This window comes from Rhopalosiphum padi, chromosome 1 (assembly GCF_020882245.1).
Source record: "Rhopalosiphum padi isolate XX-2018 chromosome 1, ASM2088224v1, whole genome shotgun sequence".
Lineage (NCBI taxonomy): Eukaryota > Metazoa > Arthropoda > Insecta > Hemiptera > Aphididae > Rhopalosiphum > Rhopalosiphum padi.
In genome coordinates this window covers 59,424,110-59,448,884 of record NC_083597.1, presented here as the reverse complement: position 1 = coordinate 59,448,884, position 24,775 = coordinate 59,424,110, and the positions used below count along the sequence as shown (strand labels likewise).

At 23.9% G+C, this 24,775-nt stretch overlaps 1 protein-coding gene across 7 annotated transcripts in view; it reads right to left on the bottom strand.

The window, feature by feature from the left end:
• The window catches only part of LOC132917409 (junctional adhesion molecule A-like), a 285,049-nt gene that overhangs the window by 138,756 nt on the left and 121,518 nt on the right, over positions 1 to 24,775 (bottom strand). For all 7 annotated transcript variants that reach the window (XM_060978136.1, XM_060978133.1, XM_060978135.1 and 4 more), the window contains one exon: positions 19,775 to 19,798. The gene's annotated coding sequence lies outside the window, so the exon portion shown is untranslated. The remainder of the gene's footprint in view (positions 1 to 19,774; positions 19,799 to 24,775) is intronic.

Here is a 24,775-nt window from a genome sequence, read left to right as displayed (position 1 = left end):
CAATTTTAATTGCCAGCGATCATAATAACATTATTTTCGTGACGATAATAAAATTCATGTGACTAGGTACTTACGTCAGGGTTTTTTTTATCAATGTCTACTCAAAATTAAAAACCAAAATGATACTATATTATTAAAAGAAATAAAGTATTTTCCTAATTAAAATTGTGTTACACTACAATGTACCTAATCGTTGTTTTGTAATATAATAAATTAATGAGAGCTATAAATATCAAAAATTATATATGTTTAATAAATCAACTGACATGTCACTGATAAAATGTTATTTAGTACAACTTAAATAGTTATTTTATGAAAAACGTTCAGTTAACATACGTATTCACTTGATAAATACTAGACAGCAATATTAATATTAAAAAAAAAAAAATTAAATAAAAAGTACTTGCTAACTAAACATAATGATAAAATAAACAACACAATATAATTATTATAAATCATAACTTAAATATATCCTTAAAAATAATAGCCATAAATTTAAACTTTAAACTACTATTTGAATTAAATCTAGTAACTTATTATAATTTTGAATTTGCATTTAATTAAATACGTTTTTAAAACAATATATTGTGTTCTTTACTTCAAATACACATATACACATACTAGTTAGATATTATTTAAACATGACTTTGCTAGTGATTTATTATTTTATATAATAATTAAGGGTTGGCAGAGAAAAAGCTAGTCCAATAAAACCCAAGATATATTTTCAGGATGCTTAGACACACCCTATAATTCCGTAGAATACAGTTATTTTTTTTCAAAAACCTTTAGTAAAATCCATGCCAAATTTCAAAAGTATGAAATCATAAGTTATTTGAAAAATATTATAATAAACACCATGACTGCTACACTGGAAATATATATAATAAATAAATATTATAATACTTAACATAATATAATATAACATAATAAATATTTTGTCTCGTTTAATCTATTTTAACCAAATACATCAAAATATAATAATGTAAAAGTATAGTTTTTTACTTTCAAATTTTCTTAATTTTTAAATTATATTTTGATATAAATTCTTTTAATTAAATAACGTTATTATACAAATATCATAATTTTATTTGTTGAAATGTTCTAAACATGTTATCTGTTAATCAATAATAAATAAGACTACTTCAATTCTTAACCAAAAACTCAATTAAATCTCGGAAAACATAGTTTGGTTTTAGAGTTTTTTTGAAAATAATAATTTTAAACTGACAAGAGTTGGGGTTTTTCTAACTGATTGAAACGTTTAAACTTTACTGTTGAAATCCAATTATTAATCTAATGAGGGAAATTCTGTCAATAATCAAATATTTAATAGTGCTTAATAATTAAAATTAAAAATGTTATCCTATAAATAAATATTAAATCGTAATATTATGTAATCATACTAATGTCATTATTTAACATCTTAGTATCGTAAATACGCAGTGCTTTTTCAATATCATATTTTAAAAATAAACAATCACATATTCACATACTTAATAATATCTTAGAATATTGATTTTAATATTGGCGTGGTTAAATCAATCTAGTATTAACCGGCAATCTAATAACTCAAGGTATATAATATTTATAATTTTAGTGTTACAAATTGATAGATAAAATATCAGATATATTTAATTACCAATGACAATACATTTTCCTATCATTACGTTTAATTTTTTTTGATTAATTTTGATTAAAATAATGTACCTACGTGAAGTTGAGTATTTTAACAAACCACTAAATAAATTAAATTAAATAATGTAATGTTAAAATAAAGTATGAAATTAATACGTAATAAGTGAACAGTGTGCATAGAAAAACACTGACGGGGTATGTAGCTGATGCAATTCGAAACAATCGATATAATATTAATTTTTCGCGATTATACATTGGGCGGTATACATATTATTATTATGATATTTAACTTGAACACCTAATAAAATCTAAGCGAAGACTGGGGGCATTGCTTATTTGTTTTGTTTTTAATGTAATATTCAATAATCGAGCAGCCATGCATTGAAATTTTCCGTATCACGCGGTGTTCTTTATTATTTAAGAAAAACAATTAATCACACACATACGTAAAACTATACGAAGAAACTATTCGACCAATAAATGCGGCCGGACTCTCCGAATATGCGGAGACGGCGAAAGCTCGGCATTAACGTAGTTGTTTTATTTGTGTCGTTAGCCGCTCGTGGTTGGGTTAATCCGGCGTACGAAATCGTATATTTTACGGTTTGTGAAGTATATAACGAGCATAGGAAGTGTTTTATAGCCACGCGGCTACTATACTACACTAGGTACTATATGGTATACTGCTTGCCTCCAACGTGGAGGAAAAGTCCCGCCGCCCCATCATCCGGACAAACGCACACACACACACACACACACACATATATATATAAATTCATACACAAATGTTGTATGGATATAACATGGGTGTGTGTGTGTGTGTGTGTGGCATGTGTATACGGCGATCGGTGTACTGGGGGTGTCTGCTCCTGACGCCACTGCGCCGTTGGTTATTAATTTGCCCGAAAGGTCTCTCCTTCGCCCTTCCTCTCGCTACCGCCATCGACAAACTGCACACGTACACACGCGTACATATACACACTCATTAGGACCTGTTTTACCAATATATCCCATATAATCCCGGATTTCTCGGACCTACACATAAGTGCCTTGTCATGCTGTCACACCCAAACGAGCTCAAGGTTGATTGGACCCCCGTACCATGGCGATTTATGTCTAAGAAGTAAGGTCTAACAGGCAATTTTTCATCTGATCGTTTCTACCGTGTATGCTAATGGTTGGGGGGTGAAGGGGAATTACTATTTTAGCGTTGTCCACACCCGCGCGATAAACCTCTGTTATTTCAATAAAAACAACATTAAACCATTTTTACGCCTGTTCCTAGGGAAATAAATTGTTCAAATTATTTCCATATCGTTCACACATATACTCATACATTTTCTCAATATTTATATACAGTTGACATATTATTATTGTGTGCTGTGCGTTATGATGTATAATTATTATTTTTTGGTTTTTAAAACATTTAACTTTTACAGGTTAAAGTAATATTATTTTAGTGAATAATGTTAATAAAGTATTGTTGTAATGATGACTTAACAAAAATTTTTCCCCACTTGAAAATGCTATATTAAATATTTTCTCACTGCGTATAAAAGTAATAATAACAATTTTATTTCGACAACCAATAGGGAATTTCCAATTCAATATATTGAAGATTTAAACATAAGTACATATAAAATGAAACCTATGAATAACGTTCATGATTAGCCATAGAAATTTTTTCTACTATTCAGAGTGGGTATACTTTTGAAATTCATCAGATATAAATGTGTAAAAGGAAAAAATACGTGTTATTTTTTAATTTTAAATTTTAAAATTCTTATTTACAGTTTAATAATATAATGATTTTAATATTTTAACAATACGTATTTAAATAAATTAAATTAAATAAAAATAAATAAATACATATATATATACACATACATATAATCTAAATATCTAAATAAACAAGTTATAAAAATACTTAGTTTTTGAACAAGTCTACGTTAACAAGTGTAATACGTGTCCACTATTCGGAGGTTTTCCATTGAAAAGTAATGAAAATGTGCTCGTTCCCCCAAAAAAGTCTGCAATTGGAAAGAGTACCCATTAGGGCATTATGGGAGGTTTCACTGTAAAATATACAATATATACATATAAAATATGATTTCAAAATTTAAATATTAATTAAACATCCATTACTAAAATCAAAACTTGTTCCATACCATACACGCCGTGCATAATAAATAATAGTATATACAGAGTGAATCATTTAACATAAGAAAATAATTATAAGAATCTAATGCTAAATTGATAACTCTGTATAACTTCTGTGTTAGTTGTAAGACTAATGTATAATATTTTAACAATGTTTATTTTATTTTACATAATATATACCATACGCGTATACTAACTTACGTTAGTCATTCGCCAACAATTGCATAATGAGAAGTGAACGAAGATACCGATATTTTTAGTTAATGGAATATTAAAAACAAAAATTACTTATAAAAAACAAAGAACCAAAATAAATTCTACTTGAAAATAATTTCAATAAAATGTATAGTTTAGTATTTTATAACGTTTGAAAGTATCTGGCACTAATATACCTGTTCATTATAAATCAGTTATATTCCAAAGAAAAATAAACAGATAATAAGTTTAATTTATAGATATTTATATAGACATTCTATAAATACAATTTATGAAATCAACAAAATAAATTACGTAGTAAAAATATCAAAATAAAACTAGGGATGCGTTGTTGTATATTTTTAGAATGGAATACGTAGTTTTATTGTAAATATTAATCCTTGGAAAAATTGTTCCCTATTTTATTTTGAAACTATCTAAGAAACTAAAATATTTTTCGTTGATAAATAAAAATTTGAAATCATTAAAATAGAATAAATAAAGTAAACAAAATATTTATTTTGATATAACATACACGATAGAAAAAAAACAGAGCTGTTGAATTTTAACGTAATTAAGATTAACGTGATCATGTGTCTTTTTGTTCACGTGCATTTAAATTTGAAAAATATACATGCATTTAATTCGTGTTTAATATTAATTGGTAAATAACAGATATTTATTTAACATGGCGTATTTTTAACATTATATTTATTAAAAACATTAAATTATAATATATTATTTAAAAGGTAGTCAATTAGGCACTTTTCTGTTTTACATTAGGTATTGAGTGGATTACTATTAATTATAGTTGTGTTAAATTTGAATTATAATTTGTATACGAAAAATGACTGGCCAGAGACGGTCTATCAGCCAATACTCGTATCACTAGATAAATTTATTTCATAGTATGTTGTTTGATAATTTATTTTACTTTTAATATTACGGTAATTGGTATAACTTTTTCCTAAAATATTGCATTTATTATGTATTATTAGTATCGGTTTTATAAAAAATTGGATTTACGTACAAATTTCTGTTTGCGTTATATTTTTTTTATTTTTCCTGATTATAAATATAAAAAAGTATTAGGAATTTATTATTTTGACCTCCAAAATGCTTCGTGTTCAAAATAAATAACTGGTTATCGATCACCTCTGTGTAGAAAATATAAACCATTAAAATAAACTAGATGCATTGAAAATACAATTTCACGTGAATATTGATAAAAAAAAATTCATAAGAAATAAATTTATGCAATCCCGTATAATTAAATTCACGAAATCATTTGAAATAGATTCATAGATTTCACGTATACCCATGATTATTAATAATAAATAGGTACCTCTAAAAAAAAAAAAACGGAAGGTACTGTGAAATCGTATACAATTTTTTTTTTTTTAAATAGCATACCAGTAGAATAAAAATAAATATTTTAGGTTTAATGATAAAATTGTATGTACATTTAATTAAAGCTATTGTATTATTATAATATAATGCATTTTATAAATTCACGGTAATTAAATTAGTACGAATATAATGCACTGAAATCATGTAATTATAACAAAAATGGCCAAGATATTTTTGTCTCGTTTTTAGGAAAATAATATGCTTATTTTTATATTAAACTTCCTGTTTAGAAAAATAATAATAATATATACACAGCAATCGTTTTCCCTGTTTTGTATGTTTATGCTAAGGGACATTTTAGGTTTAACACTATGCCCAACCATAATAATACGTTATTTGAATACACTACAAAAACCATTATTTTGTGTTCGGGACCGCTAAAGGTGGTTTCTACACATAAACAGTTGACCCTAATAATAGTGGTTTTCCTGCTTCTATGTTTTTCACCGGGTCTATTCGTATTATCCCTACCGTTTTCCCGTTTCATTCGTCTCTTGCACTCGCTGTCTCTGCAGGGTCCCATTCTCATTCTCATTGTTTTCCAGTATATTTACGTTTTTGTTATTTTTATTATTTTTTTTTTTTACGTTCTTCCTACATTTCGGAATATTATTATTATAACTATTATTTTTATTACTATTATCGTTATTTAGGCTACTGGTCAAACGGCAACCACGAGTTACATGAATAATACATTGTGCAAGGAATACCATTACAGTCAAACTGATAAAAATGAGGCGATACGATACGCGTTCTCCGTATTTCATAATATTATTGCTACGCTCGCAGACATTTACTGTTTGGAGTACGTGGGCTCAATCATACCAATCATATTAGATAGACACATTGATGTGAATTTCGTCAGACAATCTATGTTATTAATGTTTAATCCCCAGTAGGTTCCAAAAAATCAGAATATATATGTAAAGTTTTAAATTTATGATATTTACAGATATACAAAATATATAATATCATACTTATATTATGGTGTTTATGTGTTATGAAATCGATAAAATATGAATTAAATTTTTATTTTTATTTGATTGGAAATAAGTAGAAGAAAATAAACACAAACTTTGTGTATACAAAATGCGTCTTGAATGTATTACCATGTAACATTATATATTATATGCACTTCATGAACTTTTACTTTAGTTTCAGTAACTGATACCAATATTCAACTTTACTCAAGTAATATTTTGTAAAACGTTTCCAGAAATAAGGATATAATCAACGTTTATATGTTTTTACTTCAGATGTTTAAGAAATAATTTACTAAATTGATATGCGCATATTTTAATTATAATATTAACTTTATGTAAATTATACTTCTCGAAAACATTTTAAATTAAATAATTTTATGATTGAAACTAAATCATGTCAGTAATGCTTTATATTTCAAGTTTTCACAGTTCATCATTTTATGATAACGTAACTAATAATCCGATTGATTCACATAAATATATTACAATATTACGTATCGTTTTATCATTTTAGTTTATATTTATTTTTGAGTTGAAATGATAGTTGGAATATGAGTTTGGCCAGCGAATACAATAATCCTTGACCTTTATTCTTTAATTATTAAAACGTTTAAACTAATTAAATCTATTTCAACTCTAAACATGTTGGAATGAATAATAACTATACAAAAAAATCTTAACTTACAGTATTATTTTATGTTGTATTTGTGCTATTAATTTAATGAAACAGTTGAACACGCATAATATATTATTACTATATTTTAATTTTATTGTATCGTTGTAAACAGTTTCCAGTTATCCACCAAATGTTATGCAATAAATTTGCTAATTTTCTAAACGCGATTACATTGTTGAGGTACTTGATTATTTAATAATTTCAAAACTATTTATATTTTATTATTATTAAACATAACATTGGAATATCACAGAAACCCTTCCTGTGATAAATTTCAAATATTCACAATAATTTTCGTCAATAAATCTCTGACATCTCCAAATGAACGATGATTGTTTTCGAAGTCATACCTCCACTATATCCAAACAGTATCACAAGTATTAGACACTTGAAGTTTTAATAATATTTTTTTATATATAAGTATGAATATGATGTATTAATTTACACAATCATAATATTATGTACGTTTTAGTGATGATACTGAACGGCTCGTCAACGATGGTCGTGTGGCGCAGAACACAATAGCCTTTTATAACCTATTCAAATGGTCAGTGTGTCATCGGATGGTTAGTCGGCTGTCATCTTGTTTTGGGATTTGCCGTCTACCATATTAAAGTGAGTATATTTTGACATAATTGTATTTACTCTCAACAACCTCAGTCAAGCACGGTTTTGGTAAAACGAAATAATATTATAACAATTTAGAAGAATACAGATACACTGAGACATACCATAAAATGTATATTTTCGTCACGTTGTCAAGAAAAAGTATGGTTAATTATAATAAAATTTATTATTTTTTATTTTTTAAGGAATACGAGCAATACGACGTCATTACACTTTATTTACATACAAATATTATTTTACTATACGCGGAATCCATACATATATGCCCCACCCCCGAAACATGCACTTGTTCCGAGGGTTTTTATTTGTTTTATAATATTGTAATCCAAAGGGATTGGTTGACATGCGACCGAAAGGCATTTCCCGTAGGATTAAACGAAATTAATTTATTTTGTGCACATGCAATTTCCCACGATGAAAAAAATATAAAAAAATAATGATAAAAAATAAAAAGACCACTTAAATAGACACCAAAAAATCACCCGTTGTTTTTTTTTTTTAAGTTTATGTTACAGAACTATCAGTATTCCGTATACTAGAATAACAATAATGATTGTATTTAAAAAAAAAAAATTGTTTATCATCATTATTGTTATTGTTATCATTATTACCATTATTTAAAATCTCATTACTTGTTGATCTTTTGTCTCTCGTCCGTCTCTCATGCGCAACCACAACTCACATTACTTCGTACACTAGTCGTAAATCTGGAATTTGGTAAAATGCCACTAACTCGGCACAACGTCCCATAGGAAATCAAGCAGCCACAAAGAATAAACAACATTGTTTCGACGGAGGCGTAAGTTTTCAAATCGTAAATTACAGAGTAGACGGTTGTATTTCATCGGTTACTCGAAGCGCCGACAGCAGATTTCAAAATTTAGAATATCTAAATTGTTATAATATATTATACATTTTTTTTTAATAATAACGTATAAAATCTTGGCTTTGGTACCTATGTAATTTATCGAATAGAATAATAAATTATTTTTGTTTGGCTAAATCGAAGTTTCATTCAACAAATACGATATTTCAATGCTATTATTGTGTTAGCCTTATTCGTGAAAACGCGAAATACACATCAAGACATAAAACTTCTATTGAATAATAATTATTTGAATAAACTCACCTTTTAACGTGTATTTTAAGAGCCAATTTTTTACAAGTTGCTCTACAATGTATAATTGTAAACTGTTTAGAAAATAACTAAACAATTATTTTAATAATTTTAGCAAAAATTAAATTAGCAAATTATTTTGTAGTTAGAAATTCATGACAATTTAACCAGCAACTGGTCGCGTGGGGTAAATAATCTTCCAGTGTATTTATACACATGTGTTTTCTCGTAATTATCTGTAATATGGATTCGTAATTCCGATTAGCTTATCAAAATCACATCATAATTCGATAATGATATTTACTATTTTCGTTTGCCCGGTACACTCGCGTCAAGAACAATTTTTTCCGTTTGGAGAATATTTACCCCCTGCGACTGAAATGTAATTGTTATTTAAAATTTTTTTCAATTTCATATTCTCTTGATTCTTGTTATAAAAAAACATGAACGATTATGTCATTATTTGTGTGCATTAATTATAAGTATTGTTAGTTACAAAGTACCAACTAAAAGTAATATTTTAAGTATATTTCATATTATGGAAAATCTTTAACCTACGCGACCAAAAGTACGAGTATTTGAAAAAAAAAAATTACGCGACCATTGATGGGTTCTAAAAGTAAAATAAACAACATTAATAGCTTTATATCAAAAAAACACATCACGAAATAAATATAGTAATATTGACCGAAAGACTTTCTCTGTTCAAAATAGTTTTTCATATACAATGATACATTATATAATTGAATTCAAATTTAACACACTCATTATAGTGGATAAATGTACTTAGTGACTGCAAATTCTTACTTTTCATAAATGATCTAAAGTTATTTTCCCAAGTAAATTCAATTTATGATAATTAATTCTTACAGCAAAATCTTGAAGGTCTGGTATTTTTGACCAAAAACATGGGACTTGAACTTAATATTGAAAAATACCATACTATGACATTTTAAAAGACGTATAACCCATCAATTATGTTTATGTTAGGTATTTATAATACTCCATTAAGTTCTACTAGTAATATTGTTTTAGATTTTGGAATCAATTTTAATCGTAAGCTTTTTTCATGCGCATATTGAGTCAACATATTGTAAAGCACTAAAAATGATTGGATTTGTTTAACAAATATGTAACGACCATACAATCTTCAAATTTATTAAGTCATTAAAATTATTAGGCTTAGGGATTTCTAGCTCTAAAAAACATGCAAATATACTATATAAAAAATTATAATTTATTTTATTGAGCTTTTGTAAAATCTATATTTGAGTATTATGTTGTTTGGGATTCATAATATAGTTTTCATAACTTGTTCAACAAAAATTTATGAATTTTACTTTAAAAATGAACGACCATCTCCCTGTTGAATGTATTTAACTTGTGCTCACCAATTGATAAACGAAATTAACTTAGTATAGGATTACTTCAAAAATTAATTAATGGTACTATTGCGACTCCTCTCAACTTCTATCCAACATACATTTTAAGGTTCTCCTTTTAACTTATGTCTTGATGTATTTAAATCAGCTACCAACTACGCACGTCACCAGGCAATCAAAAGAATTATGGGAATTTCCAACGAGAATCCATCCATATATATATATATATATAAGCTAATAAATATAAAGCACTATCTATTTGTGATTTATACGTTATTACATTGAGCCCTAGCCGTAATGTAATAAAATAATACAAAATAAATAATATAGTAACCCACTCGACACCTAAGTACTTAGTATACAGCAGAGCGGTACCCATTTGCTTACCTTTTTTTTTGTCATTATATTACTATTTTTTTTAAATATTTAGTTTATTGAAATGTAAGACATTTTTTTAACTTTTTTTAAATTTGATAGGTACCTACTTATTTTAATATAAAATATAAACAATATGCATTTAAAAACTAAATAATACTTTGTAATCGTTCATAGTTTTGTACTATACCAAAATATAGATATTACCAAGTTATTTATTTGTATCAAAAATTAAATTTTTGAACTTTTATAAAAATATGTAAAACAATATAATATCATAACTAAGAGAATAAAACACTAAAATTAATGACTGAAATTAAAAATATAAATGAAAAGTTATCATATCTAAAGATGTCATGTTTTATATTTGGAAAGTTAGGGCAAACATCAATCATCACACTAATCTCTAGTTTTGTAATTTTTATCATAAACTTTTTAGCATTTATATATGTAAAAATTTAATTCAAAAACTATGACATTCCGTTGAAAACCCATTCTGCACGAAACACCGTAGAACTTGTCCGAATTTCATCATTATTATTTCAACGTATTATATTATAACATTAGTTATAGATTATTTTATTGTGAACAAAAGAGAAATGACAAACTATTTTAGTAATAATAACACGATAAACTTTTTTAATATCATACAAAATTTGTTCATTTATTTATTTTATTTATTAATTTATTTATTTTTTGTTCAAAAGAATAAACAATTTTGACGATAACACTACCATATGCTTCGTTTTAACCGTGACATCAATCACATATTTTATTTTACCTTTAATATTAAAGTTATAACAAACAATTTAATATATATATATATGATAGATCATATGCTAACTCATTATGAAAATGAAGGGAAGTAACTAGTAGAGCATTAAAGTATCGGATGCACTTTGTCATTGAATAAGTTACTGTAATGGACGTGTTAAATTTGAATTAATGATAAATTATTGCAAACGATACACGATTCTGAGCGAAGACGGTTATAAATATTGTTAAGTATATTTTATAAAATATTTAGAATGATATTATACATAAATTTTAGTATTTGTAATAAAATAAATTTCGATAAATTGAATACTTTTTGGTGGAAAGTATTGCATTTTAAAATATCACTGTGTGCATAAAATATAATTGTTTAAAAAATTCACACTACCTAATGATTTTTATAATTTTGATTTCTTAAAAATACTAACAAGAAATAATTTTCTACCAGAAAAATCTTAATTTTGTAAGCAATTTTTTGCTATTTTGCTTATTAAATATTATATAACATGTAAAGTATACATTGTATACACATATCGAAAATAATATATGTGTAATACTATTATATGTATTTCTCCACTCAGAATCTAAAAAAAAAAGTTATAACAATTATATCAAACGTCCTTTTACATTTTGACGTATATTTTGTTATTATAAATAAATAAACTTCAAATAATTAATATTAATCAAAAAAACAATTTTTACTTGATTTAACTACTTATACTAGTAAAGTTATACTGCAACGTTTATAAAAATTTCTTCATCCTAAATTTAAATGCACATTTTTTTTAAGTGTCACTAATGAGTGGCTTCTTATACCGATTATGCATTCAATTTTTGTTCCATCATCACATAATGCCTATTAATTGTGCTTGATAAATGGTACAGATTGTGTATGTTTAAATTAAATAAATGCATTTCTTATAATACACAACATAATAAAGGTATTCTATAATAAAAGCGATTTAATTTTAGTATTGGTTTTTAAAAAAATATATAAAAATAATTATTCATTTCAGTTTTTATCACCAAATAGTATTTATTATAAACTAATTTTATAATTTAAATATTTCTAAACACAACAGTTGATGAGTTTGTAGACGACTAGGTTATTATTTCTGTTTTTAAATATTGTCACACTGCCTCCCTTTATCTCCAAATACCACCTTGATTTCATAGCTGTTTGGTATATAAATTATCGTTTGAAAGACAACTAATTTAAATCACTATACATTAGATTAAATCTTCTCATTACCTCTTGTTCTATGGTGATTTTAGATAATATTAAAACTCCTACATCTCAATCGATTAAATAATTAGGTCTAATTATTGACCTCCGGCTTATTTGATCACACCAAATCAAAACCAAAAGGCTTTTCTTAAGTGCACATCTTCGCTTACTTAAAACTCTGATGATCAACAACAAGCATACTAAATTAAATACAAAACTTCTAATATATAAATTCCTGTTAAAGGTAATGTTGAAACAAAATTCAAACTTTTTTAAATAATATCTTTCGTAAAATCGCCAATTCCCCATCTTATATCTCAAACCTAACATTACATACTGATCTAAAAACTCAAAACCATTGAATGAAGAAGTAGAAACCTTTTACATAAGATTTCACTCCATACTTCCGTATTATATCAACCCTCTTATATTTAACTTTAAAACCCTCACAATTCCTGGGAATTCCCTAAGAAGGCTCAAAAGGAACTGGTGTCATGACCTACTTAATGTTTAATTATTTCAATAGTTAAAAATTTAAATAAATAAATTATTATTTCGTTAGAAATTCATAAAAAGTTTGTTTTAAACCTAAGATTTGAAACTTGAACATAAGATTATTTATAAGTTATCAAACCTTTAAAAACAAAAAAAAATCTACTGGAAAGAAAAGTCAATTTTTAAAGAACATTTCAAGTTCAAATTTCTACGAAATTGGATATGCATCTGTAAAATGATTATTTATCCTTAAGAAATATTGTCATTTTGTTGTATTTCCAATAAAAATAGTAAAAAATATAGTAGATACTTGGAAGTTTCACCAAATGTTTATATTATAATATAAATATATTATATAACAAGTAATTGTTAATAACATTTTCAATAATACATTTTGAGCTATTAAAAGTTTAAATATTTTAATTTTAATTTTTATAATTGTTGAAAAAAGTTATTTGATATGTCAAAATTTTTTAACAAATTAATACAATATTCTACATAATATTAAGTTGTTTTTATGTGTATATAAAAATATTGAAAATACAAGAGCAAAATTTTTTTTTTTTGTGTACATACAGTTTAAATTTTAACAACATTATTTATTTCAACCATGAATAATGATTTTAATTATAATAAAGTTATAATTTAAAAACTTTATTTTTGGGAACTTAAAACTTTTACGTATATTGTATTATTTTGAATTTTTCTATACAAAATTGAATTTACGCTTAATATTAAGATATCTATCTATTTATAGTATTTATAGTACTATATGATTTGAAATTTGTGAGATTGAAATTTCCCATGGAAATGTTTATATATTTATATTTAGGAAATTAATTTTTATTTAGGAGTTCAACACTCTTACAGTCTACAATTGAATTACCATATTAATAACTCATAATATTATATAACATAATTTTATAATAAGTATTTTTTTATTAAAACAATTATTTTATACAACATAAAATAATATTTGAGATATATTTAGTTGAATTGGGAAAAAATTAACATAACGTAACAATAAAATTATTCAACTAATTAATAACTGCAAATCATACAAAACAAATTAACTTGGTGAATTCAAAGAAACTCGAATTTAACTTTTTCACGTGTTAGTTTTTAGCTTCAAAATCTAAAATGTTTCTATTACCTATGTATATTTATGTTCATTATTAATTGTATACTATTTAAACATTTGGTTAAAAATTTAAATGAAATAATGCAAATATTTTATGGTTAATTAAATGATTTTTAAAATATTATGATAATATAGTTTTATAATATTGCCAAAAAAAAATTGTAATTACATTATAATTATTAAAAATATATAAATGTTGTATGTCTAGCCAAATAGGCACTATGAATAATTGTACTTGATGGCATGATGTATTACTATTTATAAATATAAAGGATTCTATTATAGCATTTTATTTTATTGTTACTTATCCAAATATTATTCAATTATTCAGCGCATCTAATACACAAACGAACAATACATAATATTTTATCGTTTAAAATCACGCAAATAAAGTTTATGTTTTAAGATTAAATCTATCGAAATAATATTTTATATTACATAAAGAAAATTATATTAAATCAAAATATAACATTCAAATAACAATCATACTATAATAAATACAAACATTTTTATTGTTCCATTTTACTGAGGTTAATTTAATAATAATGTGTATTATATTTTATTATATTATATTATTATATTACATGTACCTACATACAATATAATTTGCCAAGTTTGTTCACACCATTCTATCTGTTAAAAATGCCTTTATTACAACTCTATGTTTTTTTAAACTTTAAGTATAAATTTTTAAAATCCATAATATATTTTATTTTAGTATTAAAAGCCAATATTTTTACTTTATATTATAAAGCACACGTTTTTTCGAACAATTTTACGAAACAAAATTAAAACACGAGTTAGTAGTTTCTTAATTATTAAACTATATTCTTTAAAAATCTTTAATAATAGTTTAACATTTAATATAGAATACAATTAATATTTATATACTATATCATGGCTCATAAGTACATAAAGATAAACTATTTGAAAATTAATCGTTCAAATAATTTGAAAATAATCTGTTTTATCAAAAATGTTGTACCTATTTTACTGTTTTCTCATTGATGCAAATTGAAAAATAGAATGAGTTATTAAATATATTTACAAATAATAATCAATTTATATTTTATATTTTATTTAAATGTAACTTTATCTGAGAATATTTATAATATGTACAACTAATTTAGTTAATAATTTAATGACTTAAATGAAAGTATCACAATTGAGATAATTATTTAACCGTCATTCGTTGCAGAATATCAAAAACGATAACTCTATACAATTATAATATTAAAAATGCATGGATCTGCTAAAGATTTTCATTATTGTACCATATAATTAATATATTTTAATTGTACAAAAATAAATATTATCTGCATTATATTAATTTATACTAATTTTTATCTTTGTGAAAATTCTAGTTTTTTATAGAATATTATAAAGTAAATTATTATAATCTATTCTACTCAACCGTTAAAAAATTCAATTTTTCATATTATTATTTATTTAAATGATTAAAATTTTGAGTAAGTTAATTAATACACAAATTTAATTCGATGTTTTCATTGTAAAATATTCATAAAACTAGTAGTTGATGCAAAACATACATAATATAAATAGTAATAATTTTAATACACTCGTGAACAATACGTATATTATACACAATAATAAATATAAAAATTAAACATGTTTTAATGAAATATCTAAAATTAACACCTAACCTGGCTTAATTTCAAAAGTTCCAGGTTAATACATTTAATACATAACTTTGTTGTCATAATACCTAACCAGGCCAAATTATATATTATTAATATAATATTTCGTCGTGTTTAAATACTTTAAGCTCATATATTATCTACAAACAGCCGAAATTTAACACTAAAGGAAAATATTTTGATAAAGGTGGATTGCACATAAACGAAAAAATATTATCAACCTTGCTTTTTATTGAACAGAACTACAACTAAATATATTTATTAAATAAAGACTTGATCACGTGCATGCTAAATATATGCCATATTTCTTAAAACCAATGAAATCAAAAAAGGGTTAAGACACTTTCTAATATTGATATAAATAAATTACAGATAGGATTTCTGAAACCGAATTTCCCACAATAAAGAATACTTAACATTATTTATTAGGAAAAATATTACTAAAATACTAATATGTATTAAATTAGGTTTGAATACATTACTCTTAAAAAAATACATGCGATTTACAGTATTGTATCATCTTAATATCTACCTTCTTATTTCTATTATCTATAACTTAATTGGTTCTAAGGATAATTAATTTTATTATTGACATGATGAATTACAACATTTTTCTAAATTAGGATTTGAGGAAAAATATTAACTAATTTGATTAGCATTTTTATTGTACAAAATTAACAATTTTTAAGCTAATGTAAATACTGATTATTTTTTTGATTATGTTTTATATATTATTTGATACAAATTATTTAATCGCTTTGAAAATTACATAATATTATAATATACTATATTACCAATCATATTTCAATATTGCTAAAGACAATATTATAGTAAGCTTCAAAATAATATTTGAAATTTATATACTTACTTGTAGAGCTTAGAATTAATTAAAATATTGCTTCCGAATTAATAACCTACTAGGTAATATTACTAGGTATCATTTTAATGATATTGTTTTTACGACAACCGTGTTTGTTATTTTACTGTGGTTAGGTCAAGTTATAAAAATTATAAAAACACCGAGTTTATTAAGAAAATAATAATGTACTATTATGACATAATATATATATACCAGACAAATTCTGTTAATTTTAATTGTTAGTGCTACATCACAAACATAAAATGTAATTTTTTAGTTATTATATAAAAACCTACAGGCATATTACAATTTTGTTATAGTAAAGTAACATAACTTTGCAATTTAATAAGTCAGAAATAAAATAAATCACAAGAATTATAAACAAAACATTCTATTTCATATTTATATAATATTTAGGCCACAGGGTGTACCTTGGAAGGTTCTACAATAATTTTACACTGAAAATAAGTTGAAATAATATATCATATTAAATTGCAAAAATACATTTTGTATAAAGTTGACATAATAAACAAAATGGTTATCTCTTGAAATAATGGATTATATTTTAAAAATATGTCATACCATTGATAAGTGTATAAGACTCACATGTAAAAAAAAATTATCCAACATAGAAACTACAGTAGCTGTTTATCCAAGAACATTAAAGTCTATAGACTCTAAACATAATTATTTACCAAAAATATGTGCTATATAAATAACACTAAAAAATACTATATCATCAGTTTCTGAAACGCATCATTTTTAAAATGTAACTTTCGGATATCAAAAAGTAAATATAATACTTTGTACTTTGTAAAACTTAATAAATTAATAGATTATTATTTTATCAACTATATAAATAGGTTAATTTGAGAAAATATATACATTCGAGATTCTAAGAGTAATTTGGTAAATATAATATGTTGTCTTACAATAGAGCTATACAATATGTTCAGTAAAACCTTTTTTTAATATATAGATGTATTAATTATTTTTAATATCAAGGCCACATTATTTTTAGATTATTTCAAAAAGTGTAATAAGTGATTTTAAATATTATACTCTATAGAAATAACTAATATTTAATAACATTTTTCTTGTTATAAATTCTGTATTTTTTTTTTTTTTTAACCATCAAATGAGCTATGTACTGTGGCAAAATCTTATCTATTAATAAAATCATACACTTTTGGAAGATATTTTAATTAAAATAATGAACCTAATAAAGTAATATCCTATAAATTATCATGAAAAAATATATATTAAAACTAAAATATATTATTTTAATAACTGATACATTAAAAATGTATCGTTTTAAATAGTAATAATAATAAGTTTAGGATTGTTGATCACCTTTACTTAAATTTTAAATTATTTTTTCTGCAAATATCAAAAGTATACTTCATCAATACATTATAAACATTAAATTTATTTGATGTTGCATTTAAATAAAAATAATCACTGTTTAAAGTAAATTTGCCAACATGATTAATTTTGTATAAATCTATGGCGAATTAAAAACAAATAAGTTAGGAGCATCAGTGAATTATGTGTTATTAAATTAATCTGTTACAGATTCTCGGTTAAAAATTAGCCAACAACCAAATGACTAAACCAGCTAAACACAGTTTGAAAGATTTGATCAAATAAGTTTTGACGTTCATTTAAACATTTAAGTTGGTGCTAAAATATTTCATTAGTTCAAAGTCTTAATTCAAAATATAACCAAGCAATCTTAATAATTATAATTATTTAACTTGAATTTATTCAATATTGTGTGATACAGTTATTTATGAAATCAGTCAATATCATTTTAGTTTTAATAAAATACAATTATTATTTTTACTTCATCTAATTTTAATTGTATACTTATATCCGAGTAATATATATATTTATTTGAAGTATTTTATTTTTAATATTTTTTCCATGTTTCAGTTTATGTTTTTTATATGTTTTTTAGACATTATTTTTACTCAGTTATCATATTTTTAATAACTTACATTCATAACTTGAATAAATAAATTCTAAATGTATTGATAAAATATTTAGTAGGTAATAAATTAAGCTTCTAGAGATTTATACAACTAAACAATGTCCAAATACACATAAAATAGTTAAAAATTACTTGTAATATTCGAATTAATCGTAGTTGCAAACATCTGCAATTTTAAATAGTTCATCTTTATCTAAAAGTAATCTTTTTTTAAGTTTCAACTATTCAAATAAAACGAATATAAATCACAGTAAATTTTTTTTACTTATTATACAATATTATAATGATTTATGTTTATGTAAATTAACTTCAAATGAAGTGCCTAATTTAAAAATTATACTGTAATGTTAATATTATAAAAAAAATATATTTAAATATACGCATACGTTAGTTCAATTCAAATATGCTTGATTGACAAGTATAATATATCTATACATGAATCCTTCAACTCACCACACCCAAACATTCATAATGTATATTTGTTATTGTAAGTAAATCTTCTATATTTTAAATAAAATATTATTCTTCAATTTTTTTTTAAATAGAAAATAATATAAAACAATAAATCTGAACTCATAATAACTAAGTACTATGTAAATGTAACAACTAACAATAATAAATTTTATTGATTTTACAATATTTGAGTTATTTGACAATAATCTAAGAAATATTTGTAAAAATAATATAATATTTAATTAAATGTACATAGAATAACTTTATGTTACTTATTATAACCTATATACTAAGATGAAATTATAATAGTAATAAATTATAATAAATATTTCTTTATTGATGATTGATAGCAATTTAACTATGATAGGCTAATAATTATTATCATACCATTTATGATTGTCTAAAAATTGATATATATATATATATTTATGTCATACATCATTATTATTATATATTTATTGTTTGTATATATTATAATATAATAATTTATATACACGTATTTATTATATTTAGGCAAATACAAATATTGTACATAAATACGAATCTTAGGATTACATAAATTAACATTATTATATCTAAGTAAAGAGTAAAATTAGGTTGGATTACTTACATTTTATCTGAAACGAAATTGAACCTGCAAAAAACAAAAAACAATATTAAAAATTATAAACATTTTAACATTTAATTATATAGCTTTTTTTATTATAATTTTATAAATAAATAAGATGACTAAAATATTAATTATAAAAAATGTTTCTAATATTCTTAGAACATGGTTATTTATTTCATTAGTATTGTTTTTGCATATCGCTAGTAAAAAAGTATTTCTCTAAACTAATATTATTTCATGTATATTGTATTTCATTCTTATTGATTTTATTTTAAATTAAAAATTAAGAAGAATAATAGTCCTCATATTATAGTTCTTGTAAGTATTATTGTCGTTAATGGTTATTAAAAAGAATTATATCTGTAATGATCAAACGTATTCATAAAAAAATATCAGCTACAACAATTTTATTAGGTCTAGTCGTGGTCGTGCAGTTTTTATTTTTAAAAAATACTATTAATTTTCAGAAAAAAAATAATAATAGAAATATAAAGCAGTCTCAATTTATTTTATTCATAACGGTAGTCAATAAATAATTTAAAAGTTAAGGAACCATATTATTATGATATAGTATGGTATATGATTATGTGTAAGTGTTAAATATATTAAAAATTCTACAGCAAATATATACTGGATATTTGTTTTTTAGTCATCATATCGATAAATTAAAATTATTAAAAGTATTTTTATTTAATAAAACTAATTTATATGCATTTATTTTCAACCATTATATTATAATATTCCAAATGCCACGAATCCATACTTTTTTTAAACATTTCTGTTATCATCGTGTATATACTTTTTCATCTGGTGTTTATAGAAAGGTAGTTAAATATCAATAAAATGAATAAAATTACGTATGTGAAATTTCAAGTATATTGAATTTACAATTGATTAACTCAGTGACGTATTCTGACATGAACCTTACCGGGGACTAGCTTACGAAAAAATACAACAATCGTATAACTATATATTATTACATACTCACTTCGCTTGGCACTTGAAAAAGTCATAATTAACACACATCTTCAAATATGACACATTTCAAGTTGACAAATGTTAGAGTACAATAAAATATGTTGATAACGAGAAAACCATTTACTTATATATCAGATATTGAGATATATTTGAATAATATTAAAAATCATACATTTACTAATTTAAATTGGCATTTTTAAACAAATTCACATGATCTTAAAACAAATCAAAATTTAAATACATTTTGAATTATATGAATATTGATTATTGAAGACTAGCATAGTTTCATATATTTCATGTGTTTGTATATGTGTGCTAAATTGTCTATTCTATGTACTAGAAAAAGCTTTAAAAGGACTATCTTTAATTCTCAAATAAAACTGACGTAATATTAACTAATAAACATATAAGATACTTTTTCATTATTTTTCAATTTTCTCTGAAGTTTTAGAATTATTATCTTACAAGTATGATTTTAACTTGATTCCATTCATAACCTATGATAATTAGTTATTTCTTTTCTATATAAATTAATCAATAACTATATCGTTATACCCTTATTTATTAAAAATTTTTCCATTTAACATTTCAGTCTATAATAATCAAACCATTCCTATGTTTTACTTGTTGTCACACCACAAACATTACTTAAATAATCCTATTATTCTAAAATCTATGGCATTGTGCAATAAACTTATTCCTTCTGTGTCATGTTGTTGATTTTTGTTCTTTCCTGTTAGTCACAGTTTGTATAATATACTTAATTATCAATATGTAATATTTGACTTTTATTATCTATTTGGTTGATATTCTAGCTTATAAATATTAAGAGCTTTTATGTTATATATCTATATTAATTCAATGTAACAACTAATCTATTATATGTACTATTGGGAAAATTGCCAATAGTGTTATTCTGTTATTCATTTGAATAAACAATTATTGTTATAACGCTTTTTGAAGTATATCGATTTATAATTGCGTTCAGATGGATAATAATATAATTTATCAAGTATATTATATTACATTAATTATCGCTACTTGTTAATAAAAATATTTTGACTAAATCATATGATTTTTAATAGTTAAATGGTCTTGAACCGTGTAATTTTACATAGACACGACGCGCGACGTTGCGAAATTAGATGCTTTGTGTATACCATCCAGACATCGGAGCCGTAAGTAATTCTAGTAAACTTATAAGTGAAATTTCAAGTGATGGTCATAACAATTATAGCAATAATGATGTGTACGAAAGATCCAAAAACCGTTAAGTTGTGGACCATTGGGTGTACTCGCGTGTGGTCGTTTTGGCTTTGCTCTAAGTGTAAGTCGCGTGCGCCCGAAAAATATACCGTACTCCAACCGTGAAACCCTTAAATCACGTATTCATACGTCATAACTACTGTAGTTCACTAGCGAGGCGGGTTTTATTCCCCACACTACTCCACTCACGCAAAGGACGTAGTTGACCCCATGAAACTGTGAGCAGCTAGTTTTTTTTTTTTATAGAAAATGTGCCAACGAGGAAAACGCGCAATATCAACGAGCACAATAATTACGATTATTATCGTGGTTTTTTCGTGAAAACTGTTTATTTTTTATATTTTGCTTTTAGTAACGTGATTTTTACGAAGAATTTATTGATCATGAGTTTATACGGCAAACAACGCATTTACTTACAAACACATTTATCCACTCTGTCGATGGTATAATTTACAATTTGCAATAGGTTGTTTCATGTTTATTAAATTAAAAATACATAACCAGTAACGCGAGAATATAGGTTTTTGAGAAATACCATCAGATACAAAAATAGCATTGTGTTCTAAAATTGGGAAAGTTCGCATCAGTTTATAGTAATGTTAGTATTTTTATTAATGTTTTCTGGGTCATTATACTAATAAATTAGTTTTTTTTCCATTATCCATTTATACGTGCAATTATAATGTTAATTAAACTGCAATAAATTAAAAATAATATACATTTAATTCGTATAATTTATACGATATTGACAAATTGAAGAAAACAATGCGTGACGAAAAAATTAAATGAATAGATAGAAAGTAATGACTACCCTTTTGCAATATGTAAAATATATGTGAGTGATATAATAAAAATAATAATATTATGAATGTAGATATCAAAAGTATTAATTCATTGAATAACACATTAAAATAACAAAAACAGAATATCATAAACACGCTTCAAAACATTAATTTATGTTTTAAACTATAATATTATTATAATTTTCGAATGATGACAATAATATTATCGTATTCAATTTTTTTTTCAATTTCCTGTTGATCGACATTTTGTATTTATTAAGTTTTTGATATTAAAATACAATGAAAATAAAAGTATACTTTTGTTATTATGTTTTAGATATATTATTGAAAATAATTATTTTATTTACAGTATTAAAAATTCTACTTACTAAATAAAATATAAATATTTCTTTATTTAGACTATAGTACTATACTGTGTCCTTTTACGAACTACAAAAATATAAATATAATAAATAGGAATATTATTATAATACTGAATTTAAATATATTGAACAATAGTTATTTCGTGTTCATAATATATTAGTATTTATGATTTATGAATAAATAACGATATTAAATGTCATAAAAATTAACTTCTTTGTAGATCGAATACGCAACACATAGTCATATGTTCATAAATTAAAAACAGTAACGTAACAATACAACTCTCGTGTGAGTGCAAAAACTTACCATGAAAACATTTATACAAGTTCTCAATTTCAATTTTATAATATTTTACTTTTTTATTAAAATGATATACAGGCTATTTTTAAGCCTACAAAGAAGACTGATACGTTGCTTAAAAGTTTGTATAATCTTATAATCCGTAGTATAATACATAAATGTTTATAAGTATTTAATTTTTATATGCATAATATATATTTCTACCTAACCGGTTTTTCATACACGAGAATTTAATTTTAATCAAACATTCTTTACAATTAATTAATTTAATAAATATAAAAACGGTGAATGTACATAATTATTTTCAATAGGTACTATACATTTTAATAACTGTGGATGAAATAAAATATTAAAATATTTATATAGGTATTTATGGTAGATAGAAACGGAATCAATACGAATATGTACAGAAATTTTCTTGGTATTTAAATTATCACTAATTAAAATCAAAAGATTAAGTATATTTAAGTATTTTATAAGACTGTACTTAAGTACAGTTTAAAAAAGGCAAAATATAATTATTATTTTTTCAACACGCTGCATAAATACTATTAAATATAAATTAGTATAAAATGAATAACGGAATCATCTTATCAAAGTATGTAATATAATCACAATTTTTTCTACATGTAAATAATCTTATATTTTTATCGTGTACATAGACGTTATTTTGTTAAGACATACAGATAATATTCATAACTTTAAAAGAATTATTATATTAAATGTCATTGCTCGATATTTGGTATTCCGCTGGTAGTCTATTCCCTCATTGAATGTATAATAATGTAGAACAGTAAAATATAACTTGAGATTGCGTGTGAGTATTTTTTTTTGTCGTAATTTCGAGTTCAAAAATATATGCTTTTATATGTATCTATGTATAAAATATAAACGTAAAGTGTAGTGGTTTACATCCAAAGGGCATGTATATCATTATTCGTTTCAACAAGGGTTTAGATAGTTTCTATTCTCCGCAGAAATGAAAAACTTCAGCGACTAGGAGATTTATAGGGTGTCCGTGTATCCATATGTCCAGGTTATTTCAAGTAAAATATCTGACTGAAAAACAAACATTACAAACATGCCCGTAGTAAATAAGATGGGTCTTGAGGGATTGGGGGGACGAATGCAATATACAAAGAAATAACAAATAGGTACGAATAATAAACTCTGGGTCGAGATAACCAGAACAACTGCGTCCGGGTAATGCAGAAATGCTAAAACTACAATTTTTACGTTGGTAATATATAAAACAATTGCGTTTTGAAAACGGATCGTGTAAGGCCGTAAC